Genomic DNA, 21,112 nt, shown 5'->3' with positions numbered 1-21,112 from the left:
GGCCTGATGCCCAAGAAAGGGAAGCAAACTGGCTAAAATTGCCAGTGTCTTCAGATGAGAGCAAGGAAGTGAATTGGATGCCTATTATTAATCTTTTCACATTCTTTAGTTTCACCTCTTACTTTAGCCATTCAGGCTTCAGTCTATTTTGGGAAGTGAAAATTGACTATATCTTACCTTGAACCTCTTGCTTCCTGTGCTGTGGTTTTTCTGAAGCTGTGGTGAATATTGTAGGACCCCACTTCACACTAATGCAGTAGCTTCTGGACTTATCGGGAAGTTTTCACCCAGGGCACAACCTTGATCAATAAGGGATGGGTGCCTCCAGAGAAGGCAATGGCACCCCACTCCAGTACTCTTGCCTGGAAAATCCAATGGACAGAGGAACCTGGTAAGCTGCAGTCCATGGGGTCGCTAAGAGTCGGACATGACTAACTGATTTTGCTCTCACTTTTCACTTTCATGCATTGGAGAAGGAAATGGCAACCCACTCCAGTGTTCTTGCCTGGAAAATCCCAGAGAGGGCAGAGCCTGGTGGGCTGCCATCTATGGGGTTGCACAGAGTCGGACACGACTGAAGCGACAGCAGTAGCAGCAGCAGCAGCAGCTGCCAGAGAACTTTGTCTTCCTTTCTTCTCCTAGCTGGGTGGCTTGAGATGGATTTCATGACTACTTAGAAGGTTCTACCAGAATGAATTGACATAGGAGTGGCCAGTGCATCTGCGGTAGGTTGAAAAATGATACCCCAAAGATAATCATGTTCTTTCCCTGGAACCTGTAAATATGTTATCTTATGGCGTAAGGGAATTTTCAGATATGAATGCATTGAGGATTTTGAGGTGAGTAGGTTATCTCGAGTTATCTGGAGGGACCAAATGTAATCAAAAGAGACTTTGTAAGAAGGAGGCAGTAGGGGACTTCCCTGGTGGTCCAGTGTTAAGTGTGCTTCCACTGCAGGGGCATGGATTCAGTCTCTGGTCGGGGAGCTAAGATCCTGCATGCTGCATGGTGCAGCCAAAAGTAAAAATAAAAAATAAAAAAGAAGGAGGCAGTAGAATTAGAGATAATAGAAGGTATGATGATGGATACAAGAGGCTGGAGTTTTGTGGAAAAGGGGTTGTGGAGCTAAGGAATACTGGCAGCATCTAAGTAGAATCTGAAAAAAATAAAACAAAATAAAAAACCCAAGGGAATGGATTCTGCTTTCAGAAGCTCCAAAATAAACCAGCACTGTCAGCACCTTGCTTTTAGCCTGTAAGACCCACTTCAGACATCTGACTTCAGGACTGTGAGATAATAAATTTCATTGTTTTAAGACACAGCAGTAACAGAAAACTAATAGAGCATCTGTGTTTCATTCCCTCATCCCTTACTCTGTTCCTTGAGATCATATTCCCATATTAATTGCTTATACAGTCACCTGTGTCTCAGAGTCTGCTTTTAGGGGAACCCAGGCTAAAACAGGAAGTAATTGGGCTTTCTCTGACAGTTCCTACAGTTTGTTTTCTTAAAAATCAGATTTGCTTGGTCTGTCTTAAATCCCATCAAAGATGGCCATTGGCCAAGGAAAGAAAGGAAAGGAGGGCAAGGAGGTCTCAACTGAAAGATACTAAAGTATCTTCAAGGATCAGAAGGAGGCAGGAACTGCAAGTGCCTACCCAGAGTACATGTCCATGTCTGGGAATTGAAGATGAGGTCCCAGTACTGGGGGAGACAGTGTGTGTGTGTGTGTGTTTGTGTGTGTGTGTGTTGAAGAGCATCATCAGGGTCTAACTAGGAAAACAGATAAAAAATACCTTCTTGTATTTCCAGTGAATGAAACTTAATGTGGGGAGTTGTCTATGCAGGTGACAGAGGAGCTGAGAACCAGACAGGGGCTGGAGAGGTGAGCCAGAAATTGGAAAGAGCAGGAAACCACTACATCCTTAGGGTGGAGAACAGTTAGGAATGGTGCTATTGCAGTCCATGGGCTGGGACCAGCAGAAAGAAGGTGGAATCAGAGTGGGGCTCTTTGCTAGGATGGACTCTCTGAGGAAGCACAGCCATTTATTTCTGAAGAGGACATTGGAGGTCAAGTGACATGAGGAGAATTATCCTGGCTTCTCCCTCCAGCCCCTTTCTGGTCCCCATTTAGTGCCCTAATTGGCCAAACCCAAAGAAACCAGCTTGCTGAAATACAGGACAGGCGGGATAAGAATGAATCTGACAGCAAACAGACCTGGGACTGGCCTAGTGCATCCTGCCCAAGAATCTATGAAGAGACACCCATGAGAGAAAGAATCCATTTTAAACACCAGCCAATCTCTGTGGAAACAAATTTCAGATTGGTGCCAACTGGGCAAAATTTTTTCTTTCCTTGTCTTTTCTTCCTTTCCATGCTCTAAGCCCTGAGGGATCAGAAACTGTGGCCATTAAGTAGGACAGGTTTCTGGAGATGCTGATGGAATAAAGAAGGAAGAATCTACCTTTCCTTTTCCACTACTGGTTTCCCACCTATCCTGGGTTAGAGCTATGGAAGGTAGAAGTTTTAACTCTGAATGAAGATTAAGTTTTTGGTTATTAGATAAAACACACCTCAATTACTAAGACAAGTCTGTTTTAGGCAGTACTGACATAACTGGAGGATATTTTTTGAGGAAAGTTAGATAACCTATCGGAGAAGGCAGTGGCACCCCACTCCAGTACTCTTGCCTGGAAAATCCCATGGATGGAGGAGCCTGGTAGGCTGCAGTCCCCGGGGTCGCACAGAGTCGGACACGACTGAAGTGACTTAGCAGCAGCAGCAGCAGATAACCTATGGTGCATGAGTGCTAAGTCACTTCAGTCATGTCCAACTCTATGTAACCCTAGGGACTGTAGCCTGCCAAGCTCCTCTGTCCACAGGGATTCTCCAGGCAAGAATATTGAAGTGGGTGGCCATGCCCTCCTCCAGGGGGTCTTCCTGACCCAGGGATTGAACCTACATCTCTTACGTCTCCTGCATTGGCAGGTGGGTTCTTTACCACTAGCACCACCTGGATAACCTATGGGGCCTACCCTAATTGTGAGAGAAGAACACAATTTATTTGAACTTTTCTCATTCCATCTGTGCCTGGGAAACTTTGTGAACTGGTCCCTTTGAATCTTTTCTTATTTGGTTAGAGGTCACAAGAAAGATTCCACACTCCTCCCTTTACACTCACTGGTGGGTTAGGGGCCAATGATTGTGTAACCGTTTTTGTTTTTATTTTTGTTTTAACTACCTCCACTGTAGGAAATCAAGTGTGGGAATGACTGGCATCCATTATTGTGGAGCTTCAGCCACAACTTAGATGTAACATTTTCTTTTTAAAATTTATTCATTTTTAATTGGAGGATAATTGCTTTTGAGCATTGCATTGGTTTCTACCAAACATCAACATGAATCAGTCATGGAAATGTTTGCCCATGTCCCCTCCCACTTGACTCTTTTACCATTCTTTATATCCATACTTGAAATAATTATGTTTTTAGTTTCAGCAGGAAAAAGAAGGAGTGTATGAGATGTGTTTAGTTATGACAGTATAAGGAAAAGTCTATCACTATACAAATCGCCTTCGGTGATTGTTGAAATTCATATCCCTTGTACATGGACACTTGTCTGGAATGATGAAGAACTCTTGTATAAGGCACTTCTGCTCCACAAACAAATAACATAATCTTAGATGAGCATTGGAACAAGTCAGCTTGAAATCAGAGTTGCGAGCCAATGGGAAAAATGGTGTGCAGCAAAGAAATATGTTTTCTGAAGTCCCCTCTGATTTTGGAACAGAAACTTTCATAAGCCCATGACTGAAAGTGTATCACAGTAAAGAATGGACATGAAAAGACCTCAATTACAGACATACAGGAGCTGAAACTACTGAAGAGTAGTTTTCTCTTCTTCCTGAAGAGAAAATGCTGTCCAATCTTAGATGAAAAGTATGGAGGCCTGGGACATATTAGGAGGGTCTTTGAAAGAAGAGAACTTACCCCATTATCAGGAAAGGAAGAAATTTTCAAGCTAGGAATTGGGATACTAAAGCAGACTCGGGAAACCCGAGGGAGGGAGTGGGAGGGAGCATGAGAAAGGATCCAGAAAGTGAAGATAAAATCTACACAGAGTAGGTGACCACACCTCAGAGACTCAATGACTTTGGGGAGGAGAAACGAATGGCAGGAGACTGTGTTGGTGTTTCCCCCCATACTTTTCTCTGCCTTTAAACAAAAGCAGCTGCTCACTCTCCTTGAGCAAGTACTACCTGAAGCCTGTCTGCTCTCAAGGGAAGCCATACCTGTGTCTGAGGTTGGGCAATCTGGGTGTGGTGGGGTGGGTGTGGTCAGTGATGTTGGAAGAAAGGAGAGTCTCTAGAGAAACAAATGGTTATTCTCCAGTAGAAAGATGTGAGCACTTCAATAGATTTGCATCCAATAAACATGTTGGGTAGCCTCTTGTTCTGAAGAAACAGATTCCAGTTGTTAACTTTATCCCGCTTTCTGGGAAGAGCAGGTTGTGTGCAGTACACTCAGATGCCAGCAAATGTCACTTCTAGGAATGCAAAGCTAGTCAAGCTAGCCAAGGAGATAAATGAAGCAAGATGACACACATGTACACAATTGCGAGGGAAGGAAATGGATGCAGAGCCCTCAGGAGATGGGAGTAGTGTGGTCAGTGGTGGTGCAAGAGGATTATGCATGGACTGTGACATGTGAGAAGGATTATGTGTGACTGTGACATGTCATGCATGGGCCATGTGATGAAAGGGAAAGATTTGGAAGGACCCCACAACAAAGAGCAGAGGAGCCTTGAGACTGCCAGCTCCGGCCACATGCACGCTATTGAGGGCATGGCAGTGCATCAGCACCCGTGCATTCCCGTTCATGTGGCCCGCATCACACCTGATGCAGAGGAGCTACAGCAACTGTATATCTATCTAGTGAGTATTTGCTGAGAGCTGATGTGATGGGAAAAACTGATGCCTGTTCAGCTCCATCTGAAACCCTCAGAATGGATCTCCCCCTCGTAGTGACCCAGAAAACTTAGTGGTTCTAATGTCACTCCCAATCCCATCTAAAGAATACATCCAAAACCAGAAATTTAGGTGCTTGACAAACGGGGGATATGGGACATGGGACAGGAAAACCCTCCTGCCTTTAGTTGGTGTGACCAAAGAGAAACAACTTGAGATTCTTTCTCAGAGCTGGGACATGTGGAAACATGGCCACGTGTACCGTCTCTGTTATGTGAGCAACAAAAACCATGTTTTCTAAAGCTATCTCCCTATTCCTACTTCCTTCTTGAAAAGAAGACTATGACAAACTTAGTGTATTAAAAATCAAAGACATCACTCTGCGGACAAAGGTCTGTATAGTCAAAGCTGTGGTTTTTCCAGTAGTCATGTATGAATGTGAGAGTTGGACCATAAAGAAGGCTGAACGCCGAAGAACTGATGCTTTTAAACTGTGGTGTTGGAGAAGACTCTTGAGAGTCCCTTGAATGGCAAGGAGATCAAACCAGTCAATCCTAAGGGAAATCAATCCTGAATGCTCATTGGAAGGACTGATGCTAAAGCTGGAACTTCAATACTTTGGCCATCGGATGTGAAGAAACTGACTCATTGGAAAAGACCCTGATGCTGAGAAAGATTGAAGGCAGGAGGAGAAGGGGGTGGCAGAGAATGAGATGGCTGGATGGCATCACTGACTCAATGGAAATGAACTGGGGTGAACTCCAGGAGATGATGAGGGACAGGGAAGCCTGGTGTGCTGCAGTCCATGGGGTCGCAAAGAGTAGAACACAACTTAGTGACTGAACAACTCCCTACCCTGTAACTCACATTGCTATTAAAAAGAAAAAAACAAAACAAAACAAGTAATATTCTACTTCAATTTTGATTTCTAAAGAAGACCCAAAATATGGGTGTCACCAAGACTTTTATCAGTTTCTTTGCTCTTTGACATTATAGCACACACTATCTCCATAATCTCAGTATCAGCAAATGTTATCTAGGTGTTTATAGGTGGTGCTGAAACCCTAGCTTTCCATTCTCTTACCCTGACTTGAACTATGGTTAGTAATTAGTCTCTGAAAGATCAGATGCATTGCTTCTAGAGAAAGTGTGTCCTAATTTAAGTGATTCAGAAGTACAGGCAGAAAAAGTCAAAGGTTATTTTGTAATTAATAGCAATTTATGAATATTTAATACTACATTGGACATAGATTTCCTTTGTTGTTTTAAAAACATTTTCATACACAAGGCTAGAAATGCATTTGGCTCAACTCTGAAAAACAGAAACTGAAGAATTTAGAGCAGATAGCTAGGCAGTTGTTGAATTTAAGTCCTGTCTTAATCTGGGGAGAGGAAAGGCCTATCTCCAGCATGATCTGATACAGAAAGAGAGGTAAGGGGGGATCTCTCCTGAGTAATTCCACTGAGGGCTCACTCTCTTTGTCTATATTTGTGAGGCGTATGATTCACTAGGCTGGTAGTGAAATCATTAGGAAAATGCTGTGCTTGGAAAATTCTCTGTATCAGCTTATTTTTGTTGTTGAAATAGATAAAGCAATTAAGCTGCTATTAGAGGTAACTGGCTTTCTAATTTCAATTTGTCAAAAGTAATTTCTTTCATGTTATACAAACATACATACAAGTATAAACCTGCCATAAGTATTTTAAATAATTAAAAAATTAGCTAATCATTTTTGAAATTATTCTAAAACTAAAAGTCCCCTAGGAGTGACTACAAACTTGCAAATTAGATCTTAAAGAGGGTTTAAAAAAAAAAAAATCTCAGTAAGGTCTCAAACCACAAGAGACAATTTTTTTTTTAACTCCAAAATTCATCTGGCTTTTATAAGCATTTGAAAAAAAAATTTTCTTTTGGGGATTTCCATATAAGACACTATTATTCTCATATTGCATTTTGCATGTATTTTTAGACACAGTATGGCAGCTTTGATGAAGTATGAAAGGAACTAAATATTTTTAAACTTTTCATGAAAAATTTTTTGAGGGGGGAAAGGAAGAGAATTTTTAAGTCTGCTTTTAGATTTCTCTCAAAAGTAGATCCAAGATAAAAGGGAGAATTGAGCATAACTGGGAACTCAGATAGTGAAGCCCTGTTAATTTAATGCTAACTTACCTTCCACAGCGGGGTCAGCACCTGTCTTCCCATGTTCTCTGGTGGATCAGACGCCAGAGACCCAGGTTTGATCCCTGGGTTTAGAAGATGCCCTGGAGAAGAATGGCAACCCACTCAGTATTATTGCCTGGAGAATTCCATGAACAGAAGAGCCTGGTGGACTATAGTCTATGGGGTCGCTAAGAGTCAGACACAGTTGAGTGACTAACACTTCCCACATCAGGGCACACAGATTGCAAGCAATTGATGCTGATTCTTTCTCACTTAAGCATATAAGGACTTTGTAGGAAGGATTCTGGAGCTCTTACACATTCCAAGGAACTGTTGAATCCCCAGGCCTATGGAAGGACAGGAGCTGGAACAAGTCCAGGGGTTTGTCAGGAATCCACTGACCATCTCACAGTGCCCTTGGAAAAACTCAGCCCTAATGGCTTCCATCTGTTTTTCCTGATGTTGTAGATAGATGGAGCCTCCCAGGAAAGACAATCCAATTAGTCTGGCCTGGATCACATGCCCTTTTTCCAGTGTCCATGGGACCAAAAGAATGGGAAGGGGTTTGGTTTTTCAAACGGAAAGCAGAGGTTGTTGACAGGACACGTGGGAAGGGAGGCTAGCCCAGCATGCTCAGTTCAGTTCAGTCACTCAGTCATGTCCAACTCTTTGCGATCCCATGAATCGCAGCACGCCAGGCCTCCCTGTCCATCACCAACTCCCAGAGTTCATTCAGACTCACGTCCATCGAGTCAGTGATGCCATCCAGCCATCTCATCCTCTGTCCTCCCCTTTTCCTCCTGCCCCCAATCCCTCCCAGCATCAGAGTCTTTTCCAATGAGTCAACTCTTCACATGAGGTGGCCAAAGTACTGGAGTTTCAGCTTCAGCATCATTCCCTCCAAAGAAATCCCGGGGCTGATCTCCTTCAGAATGGACTGGTTGGTCCTTGCAGTCCAAGGGACTCTCAAGAGTCTTCTCCAACACCACACTTCAAAAGCATCAATTTTTTGGCTCTCAGTTTTCTTCACAGTCCAACTCTCACATCCATACATGACCACAGGAAAAACCATAGCCTTGACTAGATGGACCTTTGTTGGCAAAGTAATGTCTCTGCTTTTGAATATGCTATCTAGGTTGGTCATAACTTTCCTTCCAAGGAGTAAGCGTCTTTTAATTTCATGGCTGTAGTCACCATCTGTAGTGATTTTGGAGCACAGAAAAATAAAGTCTGACACTGTTTCCACTGTTTCCCCATCTATTTCCCATGAAGTGACGGGACTGGATGCCATGATCTTCCTTTTCTGAATGTTGAGCTTTAAGCCAACTTTTTCACTCTCCACTTTCACTTTCATCAAGAAGCTTTTTAGTTCCTCTTCACTTTCTGCCATAAGGGTGGTGTCATCTGCGTATCTGAGGTTATTGGTATTTCTCCCGGCAATCTTGATCTCACAGGAGATATGGGTTCAATTCCTGGGTCAAGAAGATCCCCTAGAGGAGGGCATGGCAATCCACTACAATATTCTTGCCTGAAGAATCCCATGGACAGAGGAGCCTGGTGGGCTACAGTCTATAGGGTTGTAAAGAGTCGGATGTGACTGAAGCAACTAAGCACGTACCCTTAAGCCATATCACCTAACATGATGTCAACACGATTGCAGGTACAAAGACAATGTTCAGATTAAAAATCTGATTCTTTGCCATGCTTTTTATGTTCTTCTGATGTTTATGTGTAGATTCTCAGTTGAACGTTCTGAAAGGAAAGGCGCTGGGCTGAAGGAAAGGCATTGATTAGGAAAGCTGGGTGGTCAAAGACTGCTGTGATGTCTCTTTCTTCTTTCTTAGATGGACATCCCTCATTGTTAGAAGAATTTAAAGAGAAATGAATCCAATCTACTTTCTATTTATTTTGCACCATAATTATAATAATAACGCACTCTATAATTCATGCAGATTATCTGCAACTCTTAATAAGAGGAACTGGAAAGCAGTGCAATCAACATTCTATATATACTTACCTTGAGACTGGGAATTACCGTGCATTTAAGTGTAATGACATAAACTGCTCCCGTCTGATTATAGCAGCATAATGAGATGGCTTCTATATCTGACATACATTTAACTAAAAGAATGTGTCAATGATAGGGACATAGGAAATGATTTAGATGATAAATGATAAACATTGACATTACAAACAAATTTATTTTTATACATTTCCCATCTTTTCTCCATTCTATCCAGAGTTCTGAGGTTCTTGTCTTATGTAAAGAATAGTCTTGCAAAATAGTTATATTTCTTTTAGAAGTCCCCATGATTTCACTGATTTATAGGCAGAGGTGGATTTGCTTTGAAGCAAATGAAACTTTAGTTTCAGTACCCTTCACTTATCTGGGCTCCTTCTTAGCCCCTGTTTTCAACTTTGTATTTTTGTGGAATTGTTTTCCTTAAAAGATAATTCCTCCAATTTTTATCACTTTAGGCCCTAGAAACCCTGAGTCTACCCTGCTTTTAGGTTTTACGTATCTAACCAACCCAATGTTAGCCACCCCCCTCAACCACACCCTGATTCTGTTTCAGGCTGCATCAACCCAGGTTTGGATCACCGTACAGTCAATAGCTTTGTCAAGAAATCCAATAAACATCAAGAATTTTTGTTAGTGTATTTTTTGGATAGTGTTTACTGAAGACATGGAGTGGAGGAACATGGTGGGAGGATTGAGTAGGAATAGGTGTCCTAGATTATGTAACATAGAGCCCCCAGGTGGCTTTGACAATAAAGAATCTGCCTGCAATGCAGGAGACCTGGGTTGCATCCTGGGTTGGAAAGATTCCCTGGAGGAGGAAATGGCAACCCACTCCAGTATTCTTGCCTGAAGAATCCCATGGACAGAGGAGCCTGGCAGGCTACAATCTATGGGGTGGAGAAGAGTCAGACACAATTGAGTAACATACAAACCTTACTATGTAACATAGAGCATGGTAGGACTTGAGAGATGGTTCCATCAAACGTCAAAAATGGACTCAGCATGCTGGAATCTGTCTTGGCTGAGAGATGTATGCACCACTAAGAAGGACCCTGAGTGAGACTCAGTATGGGTCAGTCAAGACGAATGGCCAGGGACAACCCAGAAACTAACTCTGTTACCATAAAACCTGAGACTGCAAGCCACGTGGCAGAGTACTTCTCCTGGCCTGCCTTACCCTGCTGCTCTCTGCCCAGGCACCTCTTTCCAAAAAGTCTTTTGCTTTGCCAGTAAAAAAAGAAAAAAAAAAAAAAAAGGAATCAGATTCCATACAGTTATCTATTTGTTAAAAATGGTTCACACAGTTACCTACTAGAAACAGTTCAATATCATTCTAATATATGCATGGAAATAAGCACCTTACCAAGAACTAACAGCCTTAATTAACTATATGCAAAATCTCTTTTGCCTTGTAAGATAACAATCACAGGCATGATATGTCATCATATTCATAGCCCCAATTTTAATTTAATCATACTATGCACTAAATTATGGCATCACCGACTTGATGGACATGTGTTTGAGCAACTCCAGGAGTTGGTGATAGACAGGGAAGCCTGGTGTGCTGCAGTCCATGGGGTTGCGAAGAGTCGGACACAACTGAGCGACTGAACTGAACTGATTGTTGAAATGGCATGAGAGCATAGCAGCATGACATTGAATAATTAGTCAATTCAATCAGAAAATAATCAAGATTGAAGTTTGAGTTGACCAGGAAGTTGTATCAAGATTATCAAACACACCAAGAAACTTAATGACTAGGGTGAAAAAAAAATCGTACTAGATAACTTACATTAACTGGACTTCTTTCTTGGCCTCGCCCCTACCAAGATTCTGCTGCTGTTTCTTCACTCTTGCCTCTGCTTCTCTGTGTCCTCTTCCTTCTTGTAAATTTCCCCAGAGGTCTTCAAACTCCTTTGCCCTCTGTTATGCAGAATGACCCAGCTTTTTCAGTACTCCTACCCCTGGGTTGTTGCTCACTCATCACAGGACCTAGAACATGAGGCCACATTTAACAGGTTTCTGATTCTTAGAAAACACTTGAATGAAAATCTTTTAGTTGAACGTGTCCTCTGGCATCTCAAATCTCACTAAAATGTGCAATGCTTGCACCAAGAGGAGTTTTGAGAGCTGAAATATTCTTTAAATTTTACATGCATGTTTTCACATTTGGAGGGGCTTTCCTGATGGCTCAGATGAAAAAAAGATCTGCCTGCAATGGAGGAGACCTGGGTTCGATCTCTGGGTCAGGGAGATGACCTGGAGAAGGGAATGGCAACCCACTCCAGTATTCTTTCCTGGAGAATTCCAAGTACAAAGGAGCCTGGCGGGCTACAGTCCATGGAGTTGCAGTTATATGACTGAACGACTAACACTTTAACTTTCTTTTCACATTTGAACCATGTTTAATTGGACAAAAACACTGGCATTGGATGGTTTGCTGCCGGATTACTGTCTTATCTGTTCATCATCTAACTTAGAAGTAGTAGCTTATAGTAGGGGCTCAGTAAACAAATGCTGAATGCTTATTGAATGAGATTATCACTTTAATAAGAGGTGGCATTATTGACATCTGCTTTTTTAGTACGGCTTGATACAGAAGCTGCAGGAAATACACACTGACTGGGCCGTTTCCTCCAGGGAGTTTCCGGAATCTGTATAGATTAGAAGAACAAAGAAATGAAAAGAAAACCAAGCCAGAGTAATCTATTTACAACTTGAGTGATCTCTGACAGGGGCATTTTGAGCTAGCTCTTACTATTGACATGTCTGCTTGCATATTATTTTGTAAGCAATGTTTTCTAGCTTTGGAATTTTCATAAAAACATAGACTCCGTAGAAAAATAATCTAACTTTTCAGAATCTCTTTTATATTGCACATGAGGAAATACAGAGAAAGAATATGTAACATAATAAAGAACAGATTTATGGCACAGACAAAAGCTAACAAGTCTCTGTTCGTTTCAAATATTCTGAATCTTCCTGAATATTATCATATAAGGAAAGACAATTTTTCAAAATAGCAATGGAAGAAACAATGTATTTTTAGGTTCCTGAAATGGTTTTCTATGTTGTAGCGCTTATGGCTAGAAATAAAGTGTAACTTATATTCTTTTAATTAGTGCCAGTTCTCAAAGAAGAGACATATTTTCTGGTTCCATCGATGTGCCCCATTAATATCCTTTATCACTGCTGTCTCATCCTTTGAGTTATTGTTGTTATTGTTCATTCACTCAGTCATGTCTGACATGAACTGCAGCACTCCAGGCTTCTCTGTCCTTCACTGTCTCCTGGAGTTTGCTCAAACTCATGTCCATTGAGTTGGTGATACCATCCAACCATTTCATCCTCCATCACTCTCTTCTCCTGCCACTAGTCTTGCCCAGCAGCAGGCCTTTTTCAAATGAGTCAGCTTTTCGCATCAGGTGGCCAAAGTACTGGAGCTTCAGCATCAGTATTAGTCCTTCCAGACATTCAGGGTTGATTTCCTTTAGGGTTGACTGGTTTGATCTCCTTGCTGTCCAAGGAACTCTTAAGAGTCTCCTCCAGCACCAGAATTTGAACCTTCTTTATGGTCCAACTCTCACATCCGTACATGCCTACTGGAAAAACCATGGCTTTGACCAGACAGATCTTTGTTGACAGAGTGGTGTCTCTGCTTTTTAATATGCTGTCTAGGCTTGTCATAGCTTTTCTTTCAAGGAGCAAGTGTCTTTTAATTTTGTAGCCACAGTCACTGTCCACAGTGACTTTGGAATCCAAGAAAATAAGTTCTGTTACTTTTTCCAATTTGCCCCCATCTATTTGCTATGAAGTGATGGGACCAGATGCCATGACCTTAGTTTTTTGAATGTTGAGTTTTAAGCCAGCTTTTTCATTCTCCTCTTTTAGCCTCATCCAAAAGCCCTTTCGTTCCTCTTCACTTTCTGCCTTTAGAGTGGTCTCATCTGCGTATCTGAGGTTGTTGCTATTTCTCCCAGAAATCTTGATTCCAGCTTCTGATCTAGCCCAGCATTTCACATGATGTACTCTGCATATAAATTAAATAAGCCGAGTGACAATTTACAGCCTTAACGTACTCCTTTCCCTATTTGGAACCAGTCTATTGTTTCATGTCCAGTTCTAACTATTGTTTCTTGTCCCGCACACATATTTCTCAGGAGGCAGGTCAGGTGGTCTAGTATTCCCATCTCTTTAGGAATTTACCACAATTTGTTGTGATCCACATAGTCAAAGGCTTTAGCATAGTCAATGAAGTAGAAGTAGATGCTTTTCTGGACCTCCTTTGAATTAACTGGGGCCAACTCTTTGATTCAGGTTAATAGGAATAAGCTATTCAGGGATGAATCCTCTGGTGTGTCTGAAGATTCTATGTCATGCCTTAGACTGGGTTTTTTCATAGCCACTTCACAATGGTGTTATTGTCACACTACCGAAAGACCTCATTTAGGCTACTGAAGAGATGGATAAAGGCACCAACTTAGTATTTTAGTCACAATCTTAGTATAAACCATTCCCTTAAATAAGTTTCCAAGACTAGTTATTTACTCTTTGAGCCCAATATCAGTAGCCATGGTAGCTCAGATGGTAAAGAATCTGCCTGCAATTCAGTAGACCTGGGTTCGATCTCTGGGTCTGGAAGATCCCCTGCAGAAGGGAACAGCAATCTACTCCAGTACTCCTGCCTGGAAAATCCCATGGACAGAGAAACCTGGTAGGCTACATTCTATGGGGTTGCAAAGAGTTGGACATGGCTGAGCGACTAACACTTTCATTTTCATATTTCAGAGCCCAATGTCATCATTTCAGAGAGACAACACTAACACCAGAATTTTCCATGATTAAGTCACGACTTGGGAGCTTTTTGTTTCAGCAGATGTTATATGGTATGAGAGTTAATAGAATACAATATAGATTAAAAGAAAAACATACATATTTTTCTTTCTTTAACATGTTTCTATGACACTGTTTATTGCAGCTCCATCTTCCATTCTTCCTTAAGAAGTTTAGTCATTGTGCTTTTTCTTAGCATAGACAGGAACTGAAAATCTGAACCTAAAATATTTTTAAGGACAGATTGACAGGAACTGGATTTAGTATTGCTGCTGTTGCTGCTAAGTCGCTTCAGTTGTGTCCGACTCTGTGCAACCCCATAAAGGGCAGCCCACCAGGCTCCCCCGTCCCTGGGATTCTCCAGGCAAGAACACTGGAGTGGGTTGCCATTTCCTTCTCCAGTGCATGAAAGTGAAAAGTGAAAGTGAAGTTGCTCAGTAGTGTCTGACTCTTAGCAACCCCATGGACTGCAGCCTACCAGGCTCCTCCATCCATGGGATTTTCCAGGCAAGAGTACTGGAGTGGGGTGCCATTGCCTTCACCAGGATTTAGTATTAGGAGACATCATTAGTTTGCGATAATATGTTCCTTGAAAAAGTCCATATAGCCTCAGACTTCTGTAAGAATTCATTTTATAAATTTAAAGTACATAAAACAAACATTTAAAAAAAGTCTTATTTTTTCTTTACCTTGTCTTTCTTGTTATTATAGTAGTTAAAAAAAAATGACAGCAGCCTCCATTAATCGCTTAACCTACTGATGTAACCGTAGTGGTATTATTGATTTCCAATTTTCAGGAAAACCTTTCCTGCTGGTGGAAGCCCAAATCTATTCATTTATTTTTGTGTGTACTCCAGAGAGGTGGATGAACCCACTGATCCAGTGGTGAACCAGCTGTAAATATTTAATATTTATCACTGAAATTATGTCCGGTTTGAATATTGACAGTCACTGGCATGCATGGTCTGGTATGGCCTGTGATACATAACACGTGTCCAGTGGGCTACAGTTCATATCCTCTTTGTAGATTGACTTCTTTGCTATGTTGTAGTTTTGCAACATAATTTTCCAGATAGCTGTCCTGCAGTCCAGATTTGAATTTCAGTTAATCTTGATGCCTTTTGATAGAAGGATTATGTAAAGGACATTTGGTCTTTACTCTTTTGCACTATTTGAATATTATTAAAACTTTAACATCCTTAAGTGTACTTGAGAATTATTGACCTTTATAATTGTCGTAACAGCTGTGCCCTCTTGTGCTGTGTCTTACTCGAGATAATTTGCTGCACCAAGAGGAAGATTCTGCCTTCAGATCTTCACCACGGCAAGAAACATTTTGCTATGAGCCACTAAGGTCATTCACATATAAGTGTTTAAATCTTGGCTTTTATTTTGAGATCCTTGGAGGTCTGCCCAGACTCAGTCTTTGAAGCCATTGTTATCTTCTCAGTCACCATATACCTTCTGGCTCCTTCAGTTCAGTTCAGTTTAGTCACTCAGTTGTGTCTGACTCTTTGAGACCCCATGGACTACAGCATGCCAGGCCTCCCTGTCCATCACCAACTCCCGGAGTTTACTCAAACTCATGTTCATTGAGTTGGTGATGCCATCCAACCATCTCATCCTCTGTCATCCCCTTCTCCTCCTGCCTTCAATCTTTCTCAGCATCAGGGTCTTTTCCAATGAGTCAGTTTCTTCACATCAGGTGCCCAAGTATTGAAGTTTCAGCTTCAGCATTTGTCCTTCTAATGGTCATTCAGGACTGATTTGTTGGATCTCCTTGCAGTCCAAGTACTCTCAAGAGTCTTCTCCAACACCACAGTTCAAAAGCATCAATTCTTCAGCTTTCCTTACAGTCCATCTCTCACATCCATACATGACTACTGGAAAAACCATAGCTTTGGCTAGACGGACCTTTGTCGGCAAAGTAATGTCCCTGCTTTTTCATATGCTGTCTAGGTTGGTCATAACTTTTCTTCCAAGGAGCAAGCATCTTTTAATTTCATGGCTGCAGTCACCATCTGCAGTGATTTTGGAGCCCCTAAAAATAAAGTCTGTCACTTTTTCCACTGTTTCCCTATCTATTTATCATGAAGTGATGGGACTGGATGCCATGATCTTAGTTTTCTGAATGTTGAGTTTTAAGTCAACTTTTCCACTCTCCTCTTTCACTTTCATCAAGAGGTTCTTTAGTTCTTCAAGGGAGCATGAATACCTAGAAGTAGTGGAGACGGTTCTTCTGAAAACTCATGTCCTGTTGGACTGGCTCTGGTCTGCTAGAATTCTGACTTCAAGATCAAGGGCTTTTTGTCCCTTGTGCTGATTGCTCTTTTCCTCTTGGCTTTGGCGCTAGCCTTCTGTCTCTTGGACTTTTGAGCCTCATTTTTCCCCGTGGTTCATCATCAGGTATACACTTGACTCTGAGTATTCACAACTCTACAGTTCCCATTCCAACCTAGGGAATCTGGTTCTGAGCAAAACCAAATCATCAAACCAGGTTTAATCATAAACCTGGTTGAGTTGGATCAGCAGTCTGTTTAAGAGGAAAACAATCACACACTGTTTGACTGTTTCTATGTTCTTTACAACAAAATAGGTATAAGACCCCTGCTTTCTGGTTGGGGGGTCCAGATGTTCTGTGCTATTATAGCAGTATTTAGTACTTCCATTTGAAAATTGTGAATTAATATTAACTACAGCTTATCAGGCTTCCCAGGTGGTGCTAGTAGTAAAGAACCCACCTGCCATTGCAGGAAACATAAGAGACATGGGTTCAATCCCTGGGTCAGGAAGATCCCCTGGAGGAGGGCATGGCAACCCACTCCAGTATTCTTGTCTGGGAAATCCCACAGACAGAGGAGCCTGGTAGGCTGTGGTTCACAGGGTCACAAAGAGTCGGACACAACTGAAGAGACTTAAACACATGCATGCACAGCATATTCATTAAAAATTACACATTCCACTGGCTTCTCTACAAAATTAATTCTATTATTTCTTTCATCTCTGGGGGAAATCCATGACAGTCTAAGAGAAATAGGGTCACTAAACAAACTTTTGGCTCGTTATACTTGTGAAATGGATAGAAAATTGGAAACAGTGTAATAATTCTACCTATTGTGTGTTTAGTTTATCAAGTGCATTTTAAAAAAGAAAAATGGCTTTTTCCATAGTTTTAATCAGGTATTATTAAATACTCCAGAAGAATGCTTTGTGAAAAAAGGAAGGGCCTAGAAGCAGACTGCCTGAGGTTTAAACCTGGCCTATGGGATCTTGGACAAGTCACTTAATTTGTCCTTGGTTTCCTCATCTGTAAATGACAACATTTAGAAGGTCTGGAGGATGATTCCATAAAGTGAGATAATGTTTGGAATATTTATTATGGGTCTTGTTCATTATAAGAACTGCTGCTGCTAAGTCGCTTCAGTCGTGTCTGACTCTGTGTGACCCCAGAGACAGCAGCCCACCAGACTCCCCTGTCCCTGGGATTCTCCAGGCAAGAACACTGGAGTGGGTTGCCATTTCCTTCTCCAATGCATGAAAGTGAAAAGTGAAAGGGGAGTCACTCAGTCATGTCCGCCTCTTCGAGACCCCATGGACTGCAGCCCACCAAACTCCTCTGTCCATGGGATTTTCCAGGCAAGAGTACTGGAGTAGGGTGCCATCGCCTTCTCCGTTATAAGAACTACATAAATGTTATTGTGATATATATGCTAGACCAGACTCCTTTCATCTAAAAGTAACAGAGATTTAACTCAAATTAGCTTAACTATTAAGGAAATTTACTTTCTCATGTAACAGGAAGATCACTGGTAGTACTTAAGGGGTGCTGAGTCCATAGCTCTGTGATGCTATAGTGATTAATATTCTTTCTACCTGTGATCTGCAATTCTTAAGAGTCAGCTTCAGGCACAGACAGTAGCATGGTCTTAGTAGTTTCCTTAAAAAAATCTAGTAGAACAAGGGAAGCTATTCCATCTAGCAGCTCTCTTTAAGCAAGGGGACTTTTCTTTGTTCTCAGCTGAGTCATAAGCTTCTTACCGAACCAGTTACTAACAAAGGAAATGAGAGTTCCCTTAGACTAATTAAGTACAACTTCTGGATCTAACGATGGGATCAGTTTTATTTTGGGGAAGAGGTGCCTTTTTCAAGATTGTGTGAACAACCTCAGTAACATAAGAACTTCTTCAGAGATTGGTGTTAAAACTATTAAGGCGTATTCTGTCTTCTTGGGAAATGTGACACATTGACATCACAAAGGGAAAAGCAGCAAGAATTAGGTCTTCCTATCTAATCCTTAGGATGATTTCCAAAATCCCCATTTTTGTAGACTCAAGAAGTTTAATATGGGATTTTGACATTTGTCATATTTAAAATAGGATAATTATTAAAATGTTGTTTCTTCATTATCAGTTTTTCAATTACATAATTCCAATATGATTTGCCTGAACATTCCACGTTCTTTTGACCTGATCCTTACTCAGTTCAGTTCAGTCGCTCAGTCATGTCCGACTCTTTGCGACCCCATGAATCGCAGCGTGCGAGGCCTCCCTGTCCATCACCAACTCCTGGAGTTCACTCAGACTCACGTCCATCGAGTCAGTGATGCCATCCAGCCATCTCATCCTCTGTCGTCCCCTTCTCCTCCTGCCCCCAATCCCTCCCAGCATCAGAGTCTTTTCCAGTGAGTCAACTCTTCGCATGAGGTGACCAAAGTACTGGAGTTTCAGCTTTAGCATCATTCCTTCCAAAGAAATCCCAGGGCTGATCTCCTTCAGAATGGACTGGTTGGATCTCCTTGCACTCCAAGGGACTCTCAAGAGTCTTCTCCAACACCACAGTTCAAAAGCATCAATTCTTTGGTGCTTAGCCTTCTTCACAGTCCAACTCTCACATCCATACATGACCACAGGAAAAACCATAGCCTTGACTAGACGGACCTTTGTTGGCAAAGTAATGTCTGCTTTTGAATATGCTATCTAGGCTGGTCATAACTTTTCTTCCAAGATCCTTACTGTACCCATGTAATGACGCAGAGCCGATATAAATGTTTTTATTTCACAGATGTAACCAGAGGTAGAGAGGTGAAGTGACAGTGCTGACATCCTCTGACACAGACCCTAGGCCTTTTCATTATATCGTGTGCTGTGCGTCTCCTATTTTCCTTGATGTCCTATCTCTTTAACTTGAGGATATACTTTTTAAGGTAAGAGACGTAGTGAAATAAAATTCATATTTTAAGGCAAGACAAGAAAAAATTTAAACACAGACATTTTTTCTGCCCATTTGGGCCCCCTCCCTCCCCGCTACTGTGCACTGTGCAGCTGCCTGGTGTGTTAGCCAGACCGCCCCGTGGCAGAAACACCTGCTTAGCTGTAAAGGTCATCTTTCTTCTCCTGGCACCAGAAGATGCTAGATTTTAGAAGATAGCATTCCTTTCTCAGTCCTCCAAGGGGTTACGATGACCCATCACACAAGTACATGCACATATCTTTGGTGAGTTTTATATACAAAGCCAATAATTTCCCTTAAGTAATTTACCTAAGTAATTGCCTTAGCTTAGATATTTACTTTTGACCCTGTTCTTTTCTCAGTTTTCACATTTAATTTTTTTTTTTTTGGAGGATAATTGCTTTACAATATTGTGTCAATTTCTGCCATACAACATTATGAACCAGTCATATATGTGTGTCAATTTTATATATATATATATGTATATATGAGCCTCCTTCTCACCATCCCCCCACCCCGCCCCCACCCCATCCTGTCCTTCAGAGTCATCACAGAGTGCCAGGCTGGGCTCCCTGTTATTCAGCAGCTTCCCTCTAGCTATTTATTTTACACCTGGTAGTGTATATATGTCAAGGCTACTTTCTCAGATTACCCTCATGCTCTCCTTTCCCTGCTGTGTCTACAAGTCTGTCCTCCACATCTGTGTCTCCTCTTCTGACCCCATTAATGTTACCAGCTTGATTACTTGTATTCCGCCTATTTTACAAGACTATTGTTTCTTGCATTACCAGATTTGGGACTGAACCTCTGATAAAATGAATGATAATTAGGTGATTTGAAATATTGACCAAATATTCAATTCTGTAAGATCAATGATTGTGATAGTGTGTGATAGATCAATAGTTGTAACTATGAGGAAAAGCAGCGAGAGGGAACCATTTCTTGGACCATGGCAGGCAAGTAAGACGAGCGGTCCAGAGAGTTTTGGTTACTGTTAACAGGAAGAGCACATTGAGTGGCCCACAGCAAAATCCTTGCCTGATCTGGGGATGTGCATTCCTAGCACCTTGGGACAAATTGATCATGAGATACCCCCTCAAACCTTCATTGAAATTAATAATGAAAGGGCAGGGATTGTAAAATAAAGAATGCTGCCCATCATTCAGTTCTCTAAGAATCAAGTCTTCAGCCACTGCTGTCCCTGACCTCCAATACACCCTGAAAGGAATTCAGGGCAAGGATCAGGATGATGCACTTTGTGCTCTGAGAAAACTGGCAGAACTGGCCCTCAGAGAGTTAGAAATTTTCAGGAGAAAAATTTTTATGAACCTGGATTCTGACATCTTCCCGTACTTAGGAAAGCACTAAAATCATAAACTAAGATATCTGCTACTTGTGACTGGCAGTAGACTTCTGCCAGGCTGTGTACTTGACTGCATATACCTGCTTTGCCAGAACCACAAAAACGCTGGACTCCCCTCTTACCTCTTTGCAACAGTCCTCAGAGCTTTCTGAGAGACTAACTTCCAGATTATAAGCCTCAGGTTAGCTCAAATGAAATTCTCTATATCTTTCTTTGAGTATTAATTTTTTGTAGACAGATGTATCTTCTATGTATTCTAATGTCTAGTATTTTAGGGTTCAGAAAATGTTCATTGATTGTAAATATTCTGCTGAAACAGAGAAAGATTAAAAATCTTGAGTTTGAGTCTTTCCTTGACAGTGATATACCTCTGGACAAAGCAATTAATCTTTGTGTGGGTCAGTCTTCAGGGGCATTTATTTACATCCAAGTAAACCCATTCTCCTATAAAGTGGAAAAGGCAGTTTGATACTTAACTTCCTCTTCTTGACTTTTTTGTGATCCTCCATAGTATGTCTCACAAATTAGACTGT

General features: G+C 41.5%; 1 long non-coding RNA gene across 2 annotated transcripts in view; it reads left to right on the top strand.

Annotated features, from left to right (window-relative positions):
- The first annotated feature begins 245 nt into the window (after window positions 1-245).
- LOC147361763 (uncharacterized) overlaps window positions 246-21,112 on the top strand; it is a 40,029-nt gene continuing 19,162 nt past the window's right edge. Inside the window, exon 1 of one of the 2 annotated variants that reach the window (XR_015138232.1) lies at window positions 246-391. This is a non-coding gene — a long non-coding RNA (uncharacterized LOC147361763). Of the gene's footprint in view, window positions 392-602; window positions 726-21,112 lie in introns of those variants that run through there. The other variant, XR_015138233.1, reaches the window with a different exon arrangement.

Source organism: Bos grunniens, chromosome 12 (assembly GCF_055505025.1).
Source record: "Bos grunniens cultivar Pamir isolate PY7600 chromosome 12, Bosgru_T2T1.0, whole genome shotgun sequence".
NCBI lineage: Eukaryota > Metazoa > Chordata > Mammalia > Artiodactyla > Bovidae > Bos > Bos grunniens.
Note: the sequence above shows the minus strand (reverse complement) of the source record. Positions and strands in the feature narration are given on the sequence as shown.